At 39.7% G+C, this 20,028-nt stretch overlaps 1 protein-coding gene across 4 annotated transcripts in view; it reads left to right on the top strand.

Annotated features, from left to right (window-relative positions):
* The window catches only part of CAMTA1 (calmodulin binding transcription activator 1), a 1,244,145-nt gene that overhangs the window by 636,348 nt on the left and 587,769 nt on the right, over nucleotides 1–20,028 (top strand). The gene's annotated exons all lie outside the window — the stretch shown is intronic.

Below are 20,028 nucleotides of genomic sequence, written 5' to 3'. Positions count from 1 at the left end.
CCTTTTTGTTAAATGGATTATGGGGGTAAAGTGGTGGCATCATCCAAGCTACTTTTTTGTCCATATGCAGATGAGCTCTTTGTAGCAATGAGCGACGACCCATTAATCCAAACAGCTCATTTGCATTTTGACAAAAACAGTAATATCTCTATAGAGGGGGTAACACCTGTTTGATTCAAATAACCCTACCCAGCATATCAACCTACCCAGCATATCAACCCAGGACCTACAGAGGTCCTGGGTTGATCTGCTGAGTTCTGAAGACTCCCTTTTTAGCTAAGGCCTCACATAGTATAGATGCTGCATGTGGAAAAAACACAGTGTTTTACAGTCTCTGCTAAGTGGATAGGAAAAACAGCCGACACAATGTGATTTCCAAAACCATTGCAGTTTCGGAAATCACAGTATGTCAATTATACAGCATGGGGACCCCCTGAACGGAATACCAAACGCATTGACAAGCAGTGAGCAGTGAAAGCAAATGGACCCCATAGACGATAATGGGGTCTGTGTGTTTTCTGCACGGTCTCCGCACGAGTCATGCGGACAGAAAAGTAGATCATGAACTACTTTTCTGTCCGCGTGTTCCTGCAGACACCGTGGGGAAAGCACATGAAAGTCATTATAGCCTATGGGGTCCGTGTGCTTTCACTGCACACCGCTTGTCAATGCCTTAGGTATTCCATTCAGGGGGTTCCCATACGGACTCCCTGAACAGATTACCGAACGCAGATGTGAACCAGGCCTTACACTGTAACATTCACAAGGGAGACTGAAATCTTAGAATACCTCTGTTAGGTGGGATTGAACCTCAGTTCCTACAGGGCCCCTGATGAGATTTGACTAATATTATTTAGATACATTACCGAATAGCATATTCTCTGGTGCATTTGATGAAGGCACCGAACTTGTGAAAATATCAAACTTTTTGTGCTAATTGCAAAAATTTCTATAAATCTTCACAACATATTACTTATTCTTATGTGCCATTCAGTTCAATGGTCTTTAGCCCATTAGGAACCGAACAATACATTTTCTACATCATCACTATGGGCTTAAAGTGGTTGTGCCATAAAGGACACTTTTCTCCTATCTACAGGACAGTAAAAAGTGTCCAATGGCTAAGGGTCCAACTGCCGGGTCCCCCAGTGATTAGTAGGACATGGGACCACAAGCCCCCCCCCCCCCCCTCCCTCCTAAAGCCTCCTTGTGAGTGGAGCACCAAGATGGTTACATAACGAAAGTGCCTCATTCACTGTTATGGGGCTGTGGGTGCTACCAGAGATGATGGTGATTCATTCACAAGGAGGATTTAAGGGGACAGTCAGGTCCCCAGCAATTGGACACTAATTCCCTGTCCTGTGGATAGGATATAAGTGTCCACAACCCCTTTATTTCTGATGCATTTGACTTTCTATATTATACGCATTAGAAACCTACAAGGTCTCCTGTGCCTTCTGAGTACACAGCTTGGCACTGGCCCCTAATGTCCTGGATTGGAAAACCTTCAATCTTGAGCGTTCAACCCTTTAGGTGCTGCAGTCCATAGGCTCCTGGGGGAGGGGGATCCCTCTATTAGGCATCAACAGGGTGCTCATGCTGTTACATTGCAACTGGAAGGCTAGTATAGACCCTTCAGGGCTACTTGTATTATATGCTTTTTATACTGCCTGTCATTTTCATACTGACATCATAATACATTGCGGTACATAAATAGTAAAGATCGCAAGTTTAAATCCCCTAAAGGGGCTAAAATATATAATAAAAATGAAATAATGTTTTATTGAAAAAAAACAATTGGACATATTAAAATATTATATTTGTAAAATAAATGCATTAAATAAAATATCTATTAAAAATTGAATGTGTATGTATGTACTACACATATTGAGCATTGGCGTGTCTATAAGGACCCAACAAAACTGTAAAGTTTTTTTATCCTCATGGTGTTAACAAAAATGTTAACAAAAATTTTAAAAAACAATGTTTTTGGTCCATTGGTCACTGAACAAAAGTTATAAAAAGAATTCAAAAAGTTCTCCAAGACTGCACCAATGAAGCTTCAATACCAGACATCGCCCACGTCTCGGCATGGGGCCACACAAAAGAGAAGGCATGTTTTCTGTCCAGGATTTCCCATTAGATTTCAAGCTAACATTCCCTTGTTCCTTTTCTTTAAGACCCAGAATTGAAATATTTTTCCATATTTGAGTGTCAATAAAAGAACATCAGAGAACATCTCCTGGTTTCTTAGCATTTGTACTTAAATTTATCTAGATTAGAGAGAACTCCCTGGTGCTCGCTCCTCTTGGAGGCGGCAGTGATTAAGCACTTAAATTGATTAATCAAATTTCCTGTGATGAAAACTACTGTCATTCATTAATCTGATGTGGCTTATAAATAAGAGATAGCAAATACAAGAGACAAACATGTTGACAGATAGATGATGTTGTCTTGCATACAAATTACCGATAACCACTGGACTCCTGGTGGATTTTAGCTCTAGGCGAGAAAAAAAGGGACAGAGTTTCCCTAAAGATGTAATTAGAGCAGGACTGCATGGCTGTTTTCTAAAGAGATATTAGTGCCGTAGACACGGTGCATGTCAATAACTCTCTTTAGCTTCATAAAAATTCAGGTTATGGAGAAAGAATCCAGACATAAAATCACATCCGGCCATCATTTCCAGCCACTTATAAAGCTAATAAAAGTCCCAATAAACACGTACTAAAAATGTTGACCAGACTTTTTGATGTCTACATATGTTTTATACACTAAAGGGTGTGCACGCAGTTAGATCCTTTGTATATCGATTTCCATGACATTTTAGACTACGATTAAGCATTTTGGAAAAGCTCTGTGTATATCGCTCCCATGCGGACCTATGGTTATAGATAATAGGCAAAATAGATATGGAGCACTGAACGACTGAAGAATCTCCGGTGTAAGGTCCCACGGAGTTGCCCCTGGTTTGGGGGATACTCTTACTATAGTAGTTAGATGTGAAATCAGCAACCGCCATCTACAATTCCCACATGGGGATTCTTGTAAAATACATCCCAAATGACCACGTAATAATCCTTCCAAGGATGGATAGGCTACACAATAAGGCACTGCGCTAAATCTGACTTGGAGTAAAAATGGGCTTTATTGGAAACACACCAAACAACTTTACACACATGGTGTGTTTCCAATAAAGCCCATTTTTACTCCAATTTGGATTTAGCACATTTCATTATTGTGTAGCCTATACATCCTTGGAAGGGTTATTTTTGTGGTCATTTGGGACCTAAGGTTATAGATGTCAAGCAAATTCAGAATATTCTGATCCTATTATCTTAGTGAAGATGAATGTATATGGAGAAAGGTTTAGGGGAAACAGCTTTTTCTAACTCCTTTATAAACCTAGTTGAATTATTTCAAGACATGTTTCTGTTTAGGTGGGTACAGATAATGTGGTATGTTGAAATCCAACATGCTCAATAATTTTTAACCCAGTATCAGGTATTGACAGACAGTCGTGAGGCCCCCATATACATTAATATGTCCATACACATTCATGCTTGTTCAGTGATCAGTTATATCTCCCAACTTCTTCATACACATGACTGTATATGTGTGTGTTTTCAGTTTTTAGAATAGATAACTGGGTTTTATAGATTTTAACATTATTGATCGTTCCTTCATCTGTCGTGTTGGGGTTGGGTGGCCCCCATACCGATTTGACATTGAGTTGGTCCCTTCACAATCACCAGGTTTGGCTGACTTTGTGTATGGCGGCCTTTAGACAACTGTTCAACATTTATTTGATCTTGATTTCATCCCCTTGTTCTTTAGATGTAGGTTACCTTACATCCTTAGAGATGAGCGAACACTGTTCGAATCAGCCGATCCGATCGGCACGCTCCCATAGAAATGAATGGAAGCGTCTGGCACGCGGGGGGTTAAGCGGCCAGCCGCCGGCAAAGTCTGCGTGCCAGACGCTTCCATTCATTTCTATGGGAGCGTGCTGTGAGCGTGCTGTTCGGAACGGCTGTTCCGAACAGTGTTCGCTCATCTATAACCCACAGCAGTTCCTGGAATTGCTCCCGCCCATGGGTCTACGATAGATGCTTAGTAGTTTGATCATGTTAATGAAGTCACAAGAGTTCCAAACAGATCTTTTAAAACCAGTATTTTCCAATTCAGTATATTTTTTGAATCATTTGCTTGCAAACAATCTGGACATTTCATCAGGCCAATGGGAAAGAAACGCTAACCCTCAGGCAAAGATTATAATTATTGCCCAATGATAGTGATAGCTGGTGAGACGTGCCATTGTGGCCGGACAATAACTTACACAGCAGTGTCTTGTGTGAATGTAAGTTTTTCTGCAGGTGGCATCTACACTTACACATCTTACTGACCACATTCCGCAAGATCTACAATAGACGATAGCTCTCTCTTTGATCATCGCCATACACACGGGCAATTATTGTTCCCATCACTCAGAAACTAAGAAATTCTGAGTATAATTGGCCGGCCATGGGTTGTGTGTACAGTCATACAGAATCAAAGAGTATCCATGGCTTACTGTTTAAGGAAGGAGAGAAAGTTAAAGACTTCTCCCACCAGTGCATTCACTTCCTGGAGTCAAATGGATAGAAAATAGAAAAACAAACATTTTGCAACAAATTAAATCAAGAGATCTTATCTCGGCAGCCACAGGCAAGTAGGCACAATTACTGTGGCAATTACTATGTACGCTTTAGAACAATAGGAAGAGAGGAAGGAAAAAAAACCAAGAATGCTAAGAGTATCAAATGAAGCAGTGCTCTCCATCCATATTGTTTGTGGTACTCGGTTTTGTGAAATGAGATAGAATATGTCAGGCTATAATGAATTTACTTGCGCATTTCAACCCTCTGGCTAATCTTGTACTTTGTGCATAAATGTACTACACTAGGGTGTACTACAACTGTTGTTCTTTTTTTCAGTCTTCTTAAATAAAGTACAATCCTTCGTTCGGGTTCTTGGCACGACAGAGCTCTGGATTATTAGAGAGGAGGTTGTTTTCATGCAGGTTATTCTTTGTTACTGAAGACTAGAGTAAATCTATTATTACTCCTTTCCATACGAGCCGGGAAAGGAATTTCTGTACCGCTATTTTTAGGCAGGCGTGCTGCTTTAAAATTATTTTGAAGAATTTACGAAGACTTGTGGAAAGAAGGTGGAAAGCTTCTTGGAGCACAATGAGGCTAAGAATGTATGCACCTATTTCCAGCTGGAAGTCACCATGTGCCTACTAGATGTTTGAAGAAGATAGGTGGTCGTAAGGACTTGTAACTTGGCTTTATTTCACTGGCCAAGTCGTGTATCTAAATGCCTTGGCCAATGAAGGGCAACTTGTTAGGGAATTTCCTTGGAATCTGTCCATGGGGTACATGCCCCTAGCCTGTAGTTACAGTAATTCCTTTTAATACGTGTAACAAAGAAAGCTTCACATTATATTCACATTTGATACCTCCTTCTGTAGAGTAAATGGGGTCACTCTCGCCTGTTTAAAGGGGCTATAGTACTTGGGTAAGACATGGGGCCTCTTCATTACAAGGCACAGTGATCGGCAAAGACTTATCCTGAAAATGGGCTCTCAGGATGCCTTTAAACCCACCAGAGTAATGACCAGTATCTCGGCCAGATGCATTGACTTGCCTATCCAATGTTTAGTATTCCAACTCAGTTCTATTTATTTTTTCCTAGTTGTCTTATTCTGTACATGAGAATCTGCACTAAGCGCAATGGCCTATATTTGGGAATTGGCCACCTACATATATTCTTAGACTACTACAAAACCTCTACCTGTCTCTGAATAGTTGTAAATACAAATCTTTCGGTGGGCCTATAGGAATATCTAACCAAAATGGCCACCGAAGTAAACCAGCGACGAGCTAATACGGAAAATCAGATATTTGCTGGACTTACTTTTAGGAAATGTACAGAGTAAATTTATTTTAGCAATTGGATATAATTGTCCGGCAATATTCTGCGGAATGTATCCAAAGTAGCAGACATAATATTAAAAAATAAGTGGAATTATAGAATTATTAGATTATAAACAGGCTAAGTGTTCCCAGTGACAGTGGTTTCATTTCACGCTCAGCACAACTATGGAGTTTGGAGGCCAGTAATTCCTTATGACCAGTTATTCCCTGTAACATGCGGCTATATTAAAGCTATCATTTCTCTTTGAGCTGGCCTAACACTCACTTTGTTTTAATATTTAAAGAAGTCTTATTAAAAGAATCACCATTATAAAAGTATAAGAGTTTGATAAATCACATCTTAAATGGTCCACTGCTGCCTCCTCACCAGAGCACCATTAAGGCATTGCTCAGAAGAAAATACATCCAAGACCTAATAACTGCAAGGACCTGAACCCTGATCTTCTCAGTCCAGGAAAGGAGACAGAACTGATTAATTGTGTACTTTATTGCTTTACTTTACTTCTTAATGGTACTATTGGTCAGGGAATGGTGTCCATAACTGCGCTGTTTTCATGATACTTAAAGGGATTTCTCACTTTTTACTATCATTTTGTTACAAGTAGCCCTTGAAAATAAGCTACAGGTTGTCTTGCTGCTAGGTTACCTATGCTGAACATGGAACAGTTTATTTTCCTTTATATCTCCATAGTATGGGGAAATAATGTATTACCCGTCTCCATTGAAATGAAAGAGAAAGTGTCACCAAAAAGGTCTATTTTTTAAACTTTTTTTTTTTTTTAATTAATTTTTAAAGTTAAGAATTTCTGATTATTTTATTGTTAATTTTTCAGGTCATTATTTATATTGTAAAACAAATACTATCTAATTTTAACTCTTGCCACTATGCCTAATAATTGACGGACACTTGACAATTCTGTAGAGTTTTCATTGCAGCTGTCATCTGATTTACATCACAAACAAAACAGAGGGGATCACAAGATAAGATAACACCTTTACAGATTACATACAAAGTGACTAACGATGAGCGAGTAGTATTCAATTGAATATTACTATTCAATCGAATACCTCCCATGCATAGTTATTGGTGTACTTGATCGAATACCACGCGGTAAACGCGTGAAATATTCGATTCCCCTCCAACCTTCCCTGGTGCCTTTTTTGTTTTAACACCAATATCTATGGAGGGGAGGTATTCAATCGAATATACTCGCTCATCTCTAATAGTGATCCATCATTACATTCAGCACTGAAAATAGATACAATCACAACTCTCCGCAGTCTACTCCTGAAGTCTACTCCTATTAAAGGATTATCTTATCTTATCTTATTATCTTATCTTATTCCCAGTCTACTCCTGAGGTCTACTCCTACTCCCAGTCTGCTCCTGAAGTCTTCTAGAGGTGAGCAAGTAGTATTCGATCAAATAGTAGCATTCGATCAAATACCTCCCATGCATAGTTATTGTTGTACTCAGTCAAATACCACGCGTTAAACGCGGGAAATATTCGATTCCCCTACCACCTTCCCTGGCGCCCTTTTTTTTAACACCAATATCTATGGAGGGGAGGCATTCGATCAAATATACTAGCTCATCTCTAAAGTCTACTCCTACTCTCAGTCTACTCCTGCAAGGAGCATGTCTGAGGCTAAGGCCCCATATGACACCCCGCAGCAAAAAAGAGCGACAACCATTTCTCCTGATTCTAGCACACCAACACCAAAATTATTCCCGTCAACGGTCAACTGTTTCCATTCTATAGCTGATGGGTGTATATATACTGTACTATATATGTACTATATGTCCGCTTTATTTTTTATTATTAGAGCAATAAGATCATTGGATGTGGACGTGTTTCATAGCTCACAATTGTGGAACAGAGGAAGAAATATCTGAAACTCTGAAAGAGCGGGATAGAAATTTTAACAACTTGACAGATTATGTTTTAATTTTTTTTTTATTTTTGGGTGTGTATACATATGTTTACTCAAGAAAAGGAAATCTGTTTCCAATTTAAGAACAAAGGCGAGATGCATATGCAAATAAAATAGTCTGGTGGCAAATCCATTTTGTACCTGCAATAAGACTCAGGTAGAAAGAACCTCCAGGATCTTTCTGTAACTACAAAATGTGATCAATGGCATTATTTCATCTCCAGCCTGAGCGCACTATTGTACAAAACCCAGTATGTGGCACATCTTTGTATGCATGCGTCTTGGGCAAGGCATGAATAAAACCTACGCCATATGTGTTGGTTCTACATCAGTAGAAATTATCCACAACTGAATCGTTCACCTGCAGTTCCCAGGAATACAAATTAGAGTCATTAGCACAGGCTCAATCTCTGCTATATTACAAAAGAAATTAACTTTTTTTTCCCCTTCTATTAAAATCTTTATTATGTCTGATCAAACTTTCAAAAGATTGGTTCAGAAATAAATGGATGAGATTTTTTAATAGAAACTCAACAAGAAAAACCTGCTCAAGTCATTGACTTAAATCTTTAATGGCCTTTATTAATTTAATGAAGGCTTTAAAAAAAAAAATCATAATCCCACAATGGTTTCTGGAACTTTTTGGATTTCTGGATGTTATAAAACTACGACTCTCACTGGGGATATATTGTTTATAATTATGTCTTGGAGTCTCGCCCATTGCCCATATCTATAGCAGCTTTTCACTTATTGATCATGATATGGATTTTTTTTCTCTTTATGATGGAGTACAAAGAAAACACTCCATCATACTAGCGGCGTGGTTGATGTAAATTGACATCAATGAGCAGTTCATTTCAAAGATGGAGGCTTATAATTGGAAATGTGTGTTTTGGTGATTAAAATGCACCTGTCATTTTGGGGGCAAATTTAGAGGATAATAAATTGGTTTCCACAATTATAATTCTCTGTTGTTGTGAATAAATTGGAATTTTGAAGATAAATGTGATTTTCTTAAAGGGTTGCCACATAGCATTTACCACCTATCCACAAGACAAACATTGGAGGGTCCAATCCAACACAAGATTGGGAGTCCCTAAGATGGGAGACCACTGGATCATTCACTTCTATGAGCGTGATGGAACACTGTATTCAATTATCTCCATCAGTCCCATACAAGAGAAAAATGCATACACAGCACTCTATTCATACTGGTGGCTTGGGGGTTCCAGTTCTCATTATTGGTGGGGACCTTCAGAGATCATTCATATATCTTGTACATTGGTGAAAAAATACTGTTTGTTATCGAACCATTGAAAGTGGTTGTCAATGCTCGTGGTTGTCAGTATGTTATTAAATAATATAATTCTTACTGTCAAGCATACTGGAAACTAGATGTAGCCCATGAAGATTAATGGATGGAAAATTGATCCAGCATAGATATCATGCCTCTACTATAAACAGAAGCCATGATACTGGTGTGAACACAGCCTAAAATGTCATGAACTGTGTAAATGCAGCCAGATCTATACTTATAAATCAGAGAGAGAGAGAGATAGACAGACAGACAGACAGACAGACAGTTAGATAGATAGATATATAGACAGACAGATAGATAGATAGATAGATAGATAGATAGATAGGTGATAGATTAGATCATGGATAGCACCATAGTGATATCATTAAAGTTCAACAAGATTGGTAGATTGGATGGATGGATGGATGGATGGATGGATGGATGGATGGATGGATGGATGGATAGATAGATAGATAGAATAGATAGATGATAGATTGATGATAGATAGATAGATAGATAATAGAATAGATAGGTGATAGATAGATAGATAGATAGATAATAGAATAGATAGGAAGATGATAGAAGGATGAAAGATTAGATAGATAAGAGATTAGATAGATAGATAGATAGATAGATAACAGATTAGATAGATAGATAGCTAAATAGATTAGATACAGAGATGCATACATATTTTAGCATAATATATTTATTTATGATTATAAATTACATTTATATGCATATTATTAATTTTAGTTGTTCAATAATTATCCCATTTTATTTATTTTTTATTTTTTAAATCTGCAAAAAAATGAATTAATATTATATATTTGTTATTGTAATGAAATGTTAAAATAAATATTTCAATTTCTATAACAATAAAGTTTCAATAATACTAACAACAACAATAATAATAACAATAATGATAATTGCCATCACTTGACAAATCCATTGTTATAAGTGATTATTTTTTCAAGTATTTGTCCTCATTATTTATCTTCTATGTTTGTGCCTGTATCAAGTATACAAAAGCAACAGATACTGTCTATGGAGAGAGGGAAAAAAAAACCTCCATCCGACCGTTAGGGGAAAGAAAGCAAGATTGATGGCTTTAGATTCCCTGTACGTAAAGCTGGCGACGAGTCGGGGGATTTTATAGTCGCGCGTTGGCTTTTCTCTCTGAATTTTGATTAATGGAACAGGCTGGAACTGCTGATGTCTCCCAGCTACTTTAGCTGACAAGAATGAAAGTAATCTGATGTTTAAATGGATTTTCAACGTGTCTGTGGTTTTAGCCTGTGTGTCCTGAAGGAAAGACCATCTGCTACAGGATAACCTAAACTCAGAGGGCATTTAATCCATATCTATTTCCTAAAAGAGAGACATAACCGTGAGATTTCCCAGAGATCACTTATGCAGACATGCAAAAAAAAAAAAAAATTCCATATCTTCCCCCATAATAAAGCCTGTTAATGCCTCTCATCATGGCTATTCCTGCACTGATATTATGGGAGCAATTGTGCCCCACGCGTTATCTCTATATCCCTTCTCGCACACAGATGGAAAATAGCTTGTAGATATAAAACTATAATTTTTCCACAAACAGCCAGCCACCTCGCACGAATATTGATAATTTTTAATGATGACTGGTAGAAGTCTGGGTACATAAGTTTAATGTAGAATGTGTACGGATTACATCTGCTTGGGGGAAATGAAAAAGCTTTAAAATGTCTTCGCTCTACTGTAACATGACATCAAAAATGTAAATTGTAAAATGGAATGTGGATTTTATAGCGGGATGGAACACTACGCCGAGTGATGGATGGAAAACACAAGTACTTAGCACTCGCTTTATTCAAGAGATTACTTAACATTTTAGATGAAAGGGATTTTCCTGTTGGATAAAGGAAGTGACCATCAATTACCATCCTTTAGTTTTTAGGTCCAATCTTATTGTTATAATGCTATATATTTGTCACGGTCAGCACTCAATTTTTCTATTACGGAGCATAAGTGTCTAAATGCAATGCTAATAGACTAGAAGCTTATAGCATACTATGGTATTATTGAGTTTATTGCATTAACAGTATGCATTGAGTTCCTCAGCTCCCCCTAGTGGACTAAATGTTACCGTTGAATTGTATATCTGTGCAGAATATTTGGTGCTTTGTGTCAGAAAAGCAGTGGATTTATTAAGAAATAAAAAGTAAAGAGATTTTTACACTTTAGGGTTAGTTCACACCTGCGCCTGGTGTCCGGTGTGTACATTTCACCGAGTTTCCCTCTTCAGCCCTGGCGAAACTGGACAGGGGACGGAAACCCGGTGGTCAGCTTTAAAACTCATTCACTTGAATTGGTTTGTAAAGGTGACTGCCAGTGTCTGCCTGCGGCCTGTTCATGACAAAACCATTTTTTTTTTAGTTGGACACAAAGTCAGTCATGCATGACTTTGTGTCTGGCTAAAAAAATGGTCCTTGTCACCCCATATTTACACAAGGGTGAAAAATTGGCCATGTGACAACCTTTATTTTAATGGCTGGCATACAGTCGCATTAATTTAAGGGTCTAAGAATGAAAGTTATTCACGTGACCAATCATTTTTAAAATATAAAAATCTAGGTCATGTTCTAGTCCTCACAGATCCCTCCATACACTGCAATTTACATATTTTGTGGCTATTTTCACCAGTTATTAGGGGGGGGGGGGGCAGAATTTGACACTGATATTGGTGTAGAATCTGCTGCACGGGCCCATATTCATGCATTGCATTAGTTTATACATAATAATGGCCCAGAATTATAAAGACTAGTGTTCCTCACACCAGTCTTCATAGCCCCATAGCTGTTTGGGCTAATGTTTGTGCTTAATGACATAAGATCAGTGCATGTTGTGATCAGACTTGTATCATGTCCAGGTATTTATGACCAGTGCCCCATCGTCCCATGACTAAGAACTCCATTACTTGAGCTGAAACACATAGGAGTTGAAACCCTTTGTCATATTTTGAAGGGATTGAAATAAACATGGATTTGTTAACATTAATGCAGTGCTGGACTTCTGCTTCATTTGTCTTCTGAACATGACAGTGCACACTGGAAACTAGGAAGTTGTCTTAGTGTTTAAATTTTTCACTGATATAACACCATCATTTATAGTAGTCAAACCTGGGCTATAGAGACCGAGGAGTCCCAAAGGCCCTTCTGCACCAAAAGAAAGTAGTGGTATAATTAACTTATGGCAGGTAAGGGCCCTGTTATACAGTTTGCATTGGGTCACAGGAGCCAAAGTTACCCTCTAGAGACACATCTGTAGACATGAATATCTGAAGCAAAACCGTGGACACTGGGCACAGACATGTCCTTTCTTAACGTTCCTGTAGGATCCATATAACCTAAGACCCCACACACACAACCCAGTGTGCTCCAATGTGGGACCAAGTTTGCAGTGGAATACACTCAGATGACACTTGGAGAGATATCCATGTGCTTTCCATTATGCTTACACATTTATGGGGACTATCCAGGATAGGACCTGCTCTATTATCCTACATGTCATCGGAATGGAATGGACCTGAAGCCCCCATAATGAATATATAATGGAATGCACTTGGATGACGCAAGTGCATTCCACTACAACCTCTGTCCCACATTGGAAGCACTCCCGGTTATGTACATTGGGCTTAGATGGATGACATGAGATAATCAACTTATCAAAATAAACTTTATTTCACATACTTTGTCCTGAGATGTCTAATATATATATGTGTGTGTGTGTGTGTGTGTGTGTGTGTGTGTGTGTGTGTGTGTGACCATTCAATGGCTGTCTTCTAAATTGCAATCTGTCAAGGATGTGCTGACATGTCACAATATTGTACCCAGCATATCAACCCAGCCCCACAGACAGATTAGAATCACAAAAATCAAACAATGTTTTCTCATGTGAATTAGTGTCTCCATTGAAGAAATATCGCTGTTTTTGTAAATATGCCAATAAAATTTTTGGAGCATTGATGGTAATGCCATTGCTACAAAAATGTAAGCAACAACACCCTCATTGCAGCAAAGAACTCATTTCTATATCAACAAACTGGCATTTGATTCCTGTTATCTATCAGCAGTGCTTCAATTGGGAAGAAATTTTAGGGGAGACTCTGGAACTCTTTTCAGACCCCAGAGTATAATAATTGGAGACCCAGGGGAGGATATAAACACAAAAAACACTGTTACTCACCTCTCCTGGGCGCACTCCTGGCTGATGTCAGTCATCTTCAATGATGGAAGAGACGTCACTTGAGCCAGGCTTACGTTGCAACGCATAAGGATGCAAGCCCCAGCCCAAGTGACGTCTGGGACATCACCAAGTAGGCTCGAAGTCTTCTGGAGCCAGTAAGGTAAAGTAAGAGGTAAGTAACAGTGGTTTTTTTATGTTTCCTCACCTCTCCTAGCCCTGTAATCATTATACTCGGGGGTCTGAAAAGACCCCCAGATATAATGATAACAGTGTTTGTGGGGTTCTTTATTTCATCCCAATTTAAGCACTGTCTATCTGCAGGACTGGTTGATATGCTGGATTCTGGTGATTCTGGTGACAGACTCCCTTTAATAAGTTTCATTAGCAACAGTCCATAGCCAAATCCAAGCTAAAGTAAGTGTGAACACATATGTTGTTGATAGACCACCTGATGAACTAGACCAACTAGAACACTAAACCAAGGGCAGCCGCAAGTATTTTTGTCTCCACTAGTGGTCACTGCAGCCAAGCCACAACTCTGATTACTTGCTTTGGCTGGTACCATGCTTAGTTATATCTGCTAAATATTCAATGGCCCCGGTCTTTACATTGTACAACTGACCGCTGGTCAACATGCTGAATATACCGCAGCTTCTTGGCATGTTACATCAATGAATATGCCCTTGCGTTTGATATGTCAGTCCTCATCTGACGCTATCATTGGTTTGTTGTAAACAGCTCATATACAGGGTAACGTCCTTATACATGTTAGGGACTATGTTTAGGGACTAGAGCGAGATAGGGTGCTGCAAAAGTAGGACCATGAACTGCTTATTATGCAAGCCATCTCTTCCACATCCTCCTCTATTTTCTCAGCCACAAATGTTTCCCTTCCAGCATCTCCTAGAAATATTGTAATATTCCTCCCCAATCGTCCTCTATTCAGCACGTTTTATTGGTTGTATTACAGAGCAGTATAATAAGCATTGTGACAACAATATAGAATTACTCAGGCTACTGTCACCTGGAGAAAGATGGCCCTAATTCAAGAACAATAATAATCAGTTATCTTTTCCTAGCACCCTCGGTTTGTCTCCTCCACTGCAGACATGAGTGACAGCTGGAGCAAAGTCTCCCCCAGAAACAGAGACAACACCAGTGTTCCTGCCGCAGGATTAGTTTCAATATTTGTCAAAGGGCTTTATTTAATAGAGATGAAAATGTCATATATGATAATAAGTAATATTTAATGTATGCTGATGACTAACCTCGCTTGCTGCTGCCTCCTCGTATGTCGTGTCCATCGCACCTTATCAGTTTTAACTCTAGCGTTGACTTTGCATGTTAGATTTTTATTACAATGGTTTAAAGGGGCTTCTTGGTGCAGAATAAGACAAGATGGTTTGGGGTTTGAGGGTATTGACTAATATCAAGATTGTCTTAACAAAATACAGTTGCATTTGCACTAATTGAAAATCCAATTTTGTCATGATCTACAGTAACTTTGGTGTTTCCACAGAAATATTCTTGTACTATTTGTACTGGATTCAATGATATACACTATTATGTGTACCCACATTTATCTGATCTCCCATTTGGTTAAGGGCTTCAAATTCTCATGAACCAAATTCAACACTATCCCCTACTACTGGGTGGTCGCACATAGACACATATAGGATAGCTAGCTTAGTATGGAATCATGCTGTTGTTAGAAAAGCTGCTGAATGTTACATCTGGATATGTCCAGCCAAGAAAATTAGGCACATCTGTAAAAAGCCCATACGTTTTGTACAAACAGAAAATGAGATTGAAATATACCTACATGTGAGCTGGTCCAGGTGGCTGCAAAAGGCCTTAGGGTTATGACAGGTTGACTCTATCCATCATTCCTATTGAGAATGTATCTTTTTTCATAGGTTACATAATATTAGAGGCACTGGAGATGGAGCTGGCCAGAAAGGGAACTTGTGGTCAACTTTGGGCCCTCTCAACCAAAATTAGATCAGAATGCTACTGGGATTTAGGGCTCCAAATCTGGTGACCCCAGTCTCATCTGCTGCTCTTTCTTTGCATAGTTTCAGAAGTTTTGGTCAAGAATTTAAAAAAAAAATCTCCATTCCGATGCTCCAGTGTTGATGCTCTGGTCCTGCTGGACCTGCAGCAATGATGACTTACACATGAAACACATGATGGCTGCCGACCTTAGCAGTCATGTTGGCACACAATATATACTGTATATACCATGTGACTGCTACAGAGGCTGGTGATGTAGTCGCTGGCCTAATAGGGACCAGAGTGACAGGGACCAGACAGTGCTTAAAGGGTGAATAATAATCTTTAAACCATTTATAGTGCAATATTTTCTGCTTTTAGGCCATTTTACTTTAAATCCAGACTGCAATTCACATAACAAGTATTGGGTGGCCGCACAGACACATTTAGCATAAAAAGCTCGTGTCAAATCCTGTTTTTTTCACATTTGGCTATCCCGTGCCACTCAACTTGCAATATGTTGAAGGATACATCTGTACTCACATTGGAAAATCTATACTATAACACCTGACCTTGATGAAACTATATAGTCCATCAGGATATATCAAGGTTCCAGTGTTTCTGACAGCAAGTATATAGCTATTTTTGGCATAAGAAATAACCAGAAAGCATGGCGGAAATCTGACCCTATTGACACTAGTGAACAGAACCTAAAACATACCTGAAGCTGAAACACATACACAACACTTTACGTAACTCACTTTTAATGTAACACGATCATCACATTGAATAAATCTCATTTTTGCTTCTTTTGTTTTTTATTCATTTTTTTCTCTCTTTTTTTTTTCGTCACACATGAAAAACCGCAAATACTTCCCGCCACTTCTATCTCTAGGCTTAAGATCCAATAATGTGGTTGTGTTTTATACTAGGACAAAACAGAATGATCCTCTAATGCTGAATAAAATTCACAAATGATTGGGATTACTGTTTCCTACAGGAATATTCCTTCCTTCACCTGATCAAGCGTCATGGCTCCATGATTTGAGACAGGTTGTATTGAATTATCCACAGGTGCCTGGGGGCTTCAAGTCACAGTACTTTTTATATCCTGCCTGAAAGATTCAATAAAACTACTATGCTGGTAAATACCATATAATACCAAGCATAGCTGCTCATATTTTACAGCCGCAAAATAGTTACGGGCGACAGAAAACCTGTTTCTTTTTTCCATTTTATAGAGTCACAAAATGTGTAGCACATGCAGGCTGCATATCATTACATGGCTTTAATGAAAAGAGAACCTGCTTGCTGCCTGCACATTTTTATTCCCATCTTTTAGTCACCCGGAATATCTAGGGAATATGTTTGAAAATGGGAGATTTATTAAGTTACAAATTACAAACAAATTGCGGTACTATTCCGTTATCGGGCCAGCAGCAGCGCATTTCAGCACCAGCTTTCGGGACAGCAGTTCAGTTCAGCAGCGGGAATTACAATGACATCCGAGGACTGCTGGCCCGATGCTTGTGCCCAGTAGCCAGTACATCAATGACCCCCCCTCCATCTCCTCCTCCTTCCAGTGCTGCCCCCCAGCTCTCCTTACATCTACCCCGTACCCTCTCCCCGCCACATGACTAAGCCGATGCTGGCCCGATGATAGAGGCCGTGCTTGTGTGTAGTAGGCAGTACATCGATCGATGCCCTCATCCTCCTCTTCCTTCCAGTGCTGCCCCCCAGCTCTTCTTACATCTGCCCCGTACCCTCTCCCTGTAATAGGCCTCACCGTAAATCTTGAGCAATGAATGCTACTAGATAGCCGCCGGACGCTGCAGAAAGTTTGTCCCTCCGGCTCACTGTAGCTCACCGTTCCTATAGTCGGCGTGTTTCTTGTCAGGGCCTGGATTGAGCCCCGGTGTCTTTCCTTTCGGTCTCGGTACTAGCGCTGAGGTGAGGCCTAGTCGTGTGGCGGGGAGAGGGTACGGGGAAGATGTAAGGAGAGCTGGGGGGCAGCACTGGCAGGAGGAGAAGGATGGGGGAGGGGGGTCATCGATGTACTGGTTACTGGGCACAAGCATCGGGCCAGCAGTCCTCGGATGTCATTGTAATTCCCGCTGCTGAACTGCTGTCCCGAAAGCTGCTGCTGAACTGCGCTGCTGCTGGCCCGATAACGGAATAGTACCCAAATTGCATTATATATATATATATATATATATATATATATATATATATATATATAGTAGAATTTCTAAATAATAATAATAATAATAATAATAATAATAATAATAATAATAATAATAATTTAAAACATCCAGAAAGGATTAAGGCTGAGTGCCATGTTGCAGAAGCGCAGCTTTTTTTGTTCCAGATTTTGTTGCGGTTTTTTGAGCCAAAGCCAGAAGTAGATTGAGCATAAGGTAGAAGTATAAGTACTTTTTGTATATTTCCCATTCCTTTTGTATCCATTCTTGATGTTTGCTCAAAAAAACACAGCAAAATCTGCAAAAAATCTGGGTCCTTAGCCTAAGGGTACATTCACACGATGTAACGCAGCACTGATTCTTGCACGATAACTCACGTAAGAATCAGCGCTGCAAAACAGAATCCCATTGACTTCAATTGGTTCCGTTTAACACGCGTAACACATTGAAATCAATGGGAGGCTTTTTAACCCATTCATTACAATGTGTTACGCGCATTAAACGGAACCCATTGAAGTAAATGGCATTCTGTTTTGCAGCACTGATTCTTACGTGAGTTATCGTGCAAGAATCAGTGGCGCGTAACATCGTGTGAATGCACCCTACGGCTAGGGCCCCATGGGACAGAAACTGTGCAATTTGCCCCTTGCGGAAACTACGCAGGAAAAATCATGGTGTTTTACAGTACAGGCAAAGTGGATGAGATGCTAGCGAATTCCATGCCCACTTTGCAGTAAGAACTGCAGTGAGGACATGCTGCGATTTAAAAAAAATGTGCGATTTTGGAAATTGCAGCATGCCATTTATACATATGAAAACGCCAGCAGTTTCCTCATAGGCATAATTGTAACAGAAAGTCCGTGGAGGAAAACTCCATGAACTTTCTGTCTAAAGCACTACGAGAAGAACCGTGATGCGTTGTGGCCGTGGTTTTTCCCGCAGCGCTTTTTTGCTGTGGGATGTCCCGTGGGGCCTTAGCCTAAAGGTGTTTTCCAGCCTTATAAGACTGATGACCTATCCTTTGAATAGATCCCAAATTAAAGATTGCTGAGGATCTGACATTCAGGTGTTGTGACCTTTTAAATGAAAACCAAGCACAGCACTGTACATTGTGCAGTGGTTGTTACTGGTACTGCAGCTCAACCTCATTTTCTTGAATGAGACTGAGCTTCAAATTGATAGATATGACATCATAGGACCTGTAGAATGGAATTGTCACGGTTGCTTAAAACAGTTGATGAGTGGAAGTCCTCGGTGTTGAACCAGCACCAGTCTTCAATTGACAAACTGGATTTCTCTACCCATTGTAATAAATGAATATAATAACAACATAAACTATTCTATAATAGAAGGACCCCCTGTGTGTACTCCCAGTAATAAATATTGCCATCCAGTATCCGCAGAGCCCTGCGTGTAATTAGATAGGTGTTAATATGATAGCAGGCGTGATCTGCGCCTCCTGCAGCAGGTACCGGGCGGCACTAATAATAATGACCGCAGCAGATACACTCATTACAGCTTTCAGCAGCTTATTTAATTATCATGTTCAATTTGCTAAAAAGTAATTTAATAATCTGCGGCAGTGTGATCTCTGCGCATATAGGAGGGTTTCTCGCTAAATATTACATTACTTGTTACTTGTTAGCCCTGTGAAATGCTCTTACAATGTTGTACTTAATGGATAAAATATGCTTCATTATGCTTCTGAATTTAGTCTTTGTCCCACACATCCAATTGAAGGTATACATGTCACTGCCAATCTGTTAGCCAGACGTCCTCCCACCCTCCGGGAACATATTAGTCACTATAGTTCATTGAGGACAGTACACCTCACTTCTTACTGTAGGTACCAAAACTCATTGGGATGTTGCTGAGTGAAAGCAGTGGCTGTCTATGGCTTGGGAGACCTCAACCACTGCAGGTGTTATTCTGGATTCATGTGACACTGAGGCTCAATCACTCTACCTCATGTCATTGCAAACTTCTCGCCACTTTTGGGGAATGGTATTGAATATGCAGGATTTAGGGGTTACCATATATGCTTTAAATGTAACTTGCACCGCCGGTGCTCTGGGCTACTACTCTCAGCAGGCCTCAACCCCTGGTTACCTTTGTTTCTTGTTATGCAGCCTGTGCTTCTTCATGTAGTCATCCTCCTCTTGTTTATGCACTGGGACCTACCCAAAGGGGGACACAACCTTCCCCTCAGAAACTTGAGGGTTAACATGTACACCTGTGTACCTCCCAGCCAAACCTAAAATGCTCTGGTCTTCTTATACCTGCTCTATCCCCAGCACAGCTTATATATAGGTTTCTAACCTGTTCTCGACTTGTGAATCCGAGCAGGCTACCCCAGCCCATTGTCTTGCTTTATAACATTGCCCTCCCGCTGCCT

The sequence above is a fragment of the Leptodactylus fuscus genome, chromosome 6 (assembly GCF_031893055.1).
Source record: "Leptodactylus fuscus isolate aLepFus1 chromosome 6, aLepFus1.hap2, whole genome shotgun sequence".
Classification (NCBI taxonomy): domain Eukaryota; kingdom Metazoa; phylum Chordata; class Amphibia; order Anura; family Leptodactylidae; genus Leptodactylus; species Leptodactylus fuscus.
This window is presented reverse-complemented; position numbering and strand designations above follow the sequence as displayed.